This window comes from Staurois parvus, unplaced genomic scaffold, assembly GCF_062004578.1.
Source record: "Staurois parvus isolate SC_StPar_1 unplaced genomic scaffold, SC_StPar_1.0 ptg000402l, whole genome shotgun sequence".
Classification (NCBI taxonomy): Eukaryota; Metazoa; Chordata; class Amphibia; order Anura; family Ranidae; genus Staurois; species Staurois parvus.
The window spans coordinates 9,058,741-9,063,183 of record NW_028318198.1 but is presented as its reverse complement, the minus strand read 5'-3'; positions in this window follow the sequence as shown (position 1 = coordinate 9,063,183).

Genomic DNA, 4,443 nt, shown 5'->3' with positions numbered 1-4,443 from the left:
ATTGTTTGGAGACACTGGTATTGTTATAGTTTTCTATAACTTTCTGAATGTGTAAATTATACAAAAAAGGAAAGATTTCTTGCATTGTGCTTGTGATTATTTTTCTCACAGACGAGACAAATAGCTTATAATATGCTCCTTGTTCTTTTCAGGTTTACTAGGATTATTTTATTGTGGTTCCTAAAAAGCTGTAAATGCTTGTTCTGAATGTGTATCTTTTTTTATTGCCATGTTTAATTATCCCTTGATTTAAATCATCATTCAAGAATTTATCATCTAGTTTTACATTTTGTTTTTGTGTCTTCAAATGGGGCCCTCAGGGAATTTGGAAAATATGTTGTATTCTACACCTCACATTGCAGCATATTTTCTTATGTGAATTTCTTACATTAGTTAAGTTGCCATTTTTCAAATGATTAAATGTATAGGTAAAAGGTGATGTGGAAATGTAATGCAACAAATGCGGTTAAAGGTTAAAATCACAGTACAGTTTACCTCTGCCCAGACCAAAGGCTATTTCTAGTTTGCATATAAACAATGCTAGTTTTCAAGGTTTTTGCTTGCTCAGTTGCTACACATTAGAACTAATAACAAACATGCTCCTGTAAGCACTAATTTCTCTAACACAACATGTTATGAACTACATAGAGCCAGTTACATTAGTTCTTGTTCCCACCACACAAATAGAAACTTGAACACACGTATACTCTTGGCTCAGTTTGGTCAGACCCTATATAAGTTCACTACCACCATGGGAGAACCTGTAGAAGAACCTGGGATAGGCTCTACCAGAGAGTTGGGAAAGCAATTAGAATTTATTATGAGTGAATTAGAATTTATTATGGGTGATTATCTTTGTTTTTTGATCTTATGATATAATGATACTTACTACACTATTCTGATTTAGGTTCTGTGCCAGGGAGGGGGGACTGCACCCCGAGATGTCATCCAGTAAAAAGTGGGTCCAAGGAGGGCTGAATCTGGAGGATCACCAGCAGAGTTTATATTTAGATGAGACAGGCTCATCACTGAAGTCTGTTAACTTGTTTAGCATGTAAGAAGCAACAAGAACTGCAGTTGGAAGCCCACATTAACATAGGAACTCTATGCAGATAATGACCATGATGGAAATACTACCTTAGCCATTGATGCCATAACAGATTGGGGCTGGGAATTTTCCTTGCTCTCCTGCAAAATGCTATAACCAGGGAGAATAGATCAGGAAGGTAGCTGTTGGGATTGGAGCATCAGGGTGAAGAATTCACTGCAGAAGGGTGTATAGGATTGCTGGGTAGAAGCTACTGCCAGTGAACATTGAAGGACATTCTGGTGGCTTATCCAAGGGTTAGGTGTGTGTGATACATATGTGACATGGGTGTATAGAATGTATGTGTGAAGGATGATTGACACTCAATTGCCATAATTTTAGTAGGATATATCAGTAGAGGGGTAACTAGAGTTTAGAATAATAAGACAAGGACACTGTTAAGATCTATCAAGGCTAGATCTATGATTCATAGTTACCAGATGTGCAGTTGCAATCAGTCAAGGATTTATAGTTACAAGATCTATAGTCGAGCAAGTCAAGGTTAATAGTCACAATAGTTACACAGAGTCTATTGCGCATGGCAGTAAACAAGGACACTGCAAATTGTGTATATAAAAGACGGGGGATTCTAGGGGAATTTGGGGAATTTGGGAATTAAATATGCGGCAGACGTGTCTTGTGGTGATTTCCCGGATTCCCCCTTGTTGATTGTTGGAGTCCCCCAGTCGTTGAGCAACGGGTGATGCTACAATATCCGGTGATGTATTGATGCTTTATTCTTGCTATAATATGATCTAAATATGATTTGCAATTCTGACAATTCTTATGTTATTATACTAACAGAACTTATTCAATAAATCATGTTTTGCTTTAATATTTATTAAGCCTAATCCGTGTATTAGTGAGCAATTGTAGTAGTGTTTAAAAACATTTTGTTTTGTGGCAAAACATAAATTGGCGTAGTCGGCAGGATGCCAGGTAGATATACCTCCTATTAAGAAAGGTTGTTTGAAAAAGTAATATTTACACATTGGTCCTCAGGCATAGGGGAACCTCTGTGCAAAATATTGTCATTTGACATTTTGCAAAAGTTTTTAAAAAATTATATATTTTAAGATAAGAAAGTGATATCAAAAAATTGATTTTTGCATGTTGACCCCTAGGTACCAGGGGGCCTCTGTGCAAAATATTGACATTTGTCATTTTGCCAAGAAATTTCGGAGATTTAGCTACCTGGCATTTTAGAAAAGAACCAGATATGTTTAAGCGAAAAACGAAGAGTAAGATTGATAAGGTGGAGATTCCCGGCTGGACCGAGGCTCCATATGATATTTTAGCACAGGAATTGTCAGGTGCAGGGTTGGCAGAATCATGGGATAGTAAGTTTAAAGGTATCAAACCCCTTGATGTTGTAAATGTACTCGAGGGGATCCCTGCCAAGGCAGGTGATGTAGTAGCTTTAGGCAGACGCAGTTGGATTTTGCTAACTGCATACAGGAAGATTCATAAGAAATTACATCAGGTAATGAAGGATTACCATCAGCTAGAGCAGAAGACCATAGAACAGGAAGGTAAAATTGTTCTTCTGCAATGTGGGCAAAAATTGTTGAAAGATAAATTAGAACATTATCAAAATATAGCCGAGATAACAGCAGTAAAAGTGGCCCAAAATAAGTATAGGAAACGAAGGGGAAGGGTGAACCGTGGGAAAGTCCACAGGGCAATAGCAGCAGCTACAGTTGATTGGAATCCAGATAAATGGGATGCTGATGTGTGGGATTCTTCATCTAGCGATGATTGGGATGATTGCCCTGGAGGACTGGATTGCCCAGTCCCAGAAATTGACCCACCTAAAAATACTAGACCTATAAGTAGGAGGCAACAAACTACTGAGGATGGACCTCCTAGGCAGAGGGTGGATGACCAGGGACAAATAGTGCGGAATAATCAGGGACAGCCTATAATGAAACCTACCTCCATTATACGGAATAGAGTTAGGTTAGAAGATTTCACGCAAGTAGAGGTAGAAGATATTTTACAACGGTTTAGACAGCGGCCCGGAGAAAGTGATATAGTATGGATGGTCAGGTTATATGACCAAGGGGCTAATGGTGTTTTATTGGACATACGGGATTCATTTAAGTTTGTAACCATATCTCGAGACCCAGTGGTCCAAGGAGTAATGAGAACCTATTTCCAGGAACATCCGGAACAACAGCTGAACTTGTTTGCGCTAGTCGCTGCAGGTTTTAACGAAAAATACCCTTCTGAAGTTGATTGGCCCACTAATGATAAGCCTTGGTATACTTTATGTGTAAATTTGTTGTGATGCCTTTGATTATTGGTGCGCCTGGCGCTCAACATTATTGGAGCCCAGAACTATATGGCACCCATGTAGATAATGATAATAAGACTCATGATCTTTCTTTTTGCGATGATACTTTAGAGGGAAAAATCTGTAAGCTACAGTCTTCTGTATATGAGCCATGCTTGTTACAGAACACTGTAAATATATGTAAATGGCCCATCTTACCAATTTCCTATGAGATGATGATTGAAATAGCTCCGCAAACTGTGTGTATGGTGACCAACACTCCCGTGATAAAGGGAATGAGAGTTCCCTTCTCAGGCTGTGTTAGTAACCTGTCTTCTTTAATTTGGCACAATGAAACCTTTATATTACAGGGTGACAAGGAAGAATCAGTCCAAGAATATTGGAAGGGTTTTTCATTGGAGATCCCCAATTGGGAGTTCAATTTAACGGTTTTGAAACAATTAATGAATGAATCAATAGAAGTCCAACAACATATCAAATATTTAAATAAGACGATTGCACAACACATTGTGACTTCGACCATAGTAGGTGGAAAATTGATAAAAGTGGGGTCTAGTATAGCGGAAGCTACTTCCCATCACTGGTGGGATGTGTTTCTAGGCTATTCCCCTTCAGCTACTAAGGTTCTAGATTTTCTGGTTCACCCTCTACTGATTATTATGATTATAATAGTTTTATTAACTCTATGGAACTGTTATATAGCTTACAAGCTATTTTGCAAGCGACCAATTATGGTCATGGCAACTTATGTCACTTGAGTTTCAATCAAGGACCGATTGTGATACATATGTGATTGATTGATTGATTGATTGTTGATTGTTGGAGTCCCCCAGTCGTTGAGCAACGGGTGATGCTACAATATCCGGTGATGTATCAATGCTTTATTCTTGCTATAATATGATCTAAATATGATTTGCAATTCTGACAATTCTTATGTTATTATACTAACAGAACTTATTCAATAAATCATGTTTTGCTTTAATATTTATTAAGCCTAATCCATGTATTAGTGAGCGATTGTAGTAGTGTTAAAAACATTTTGTTTTGAGGCAAAACAGTG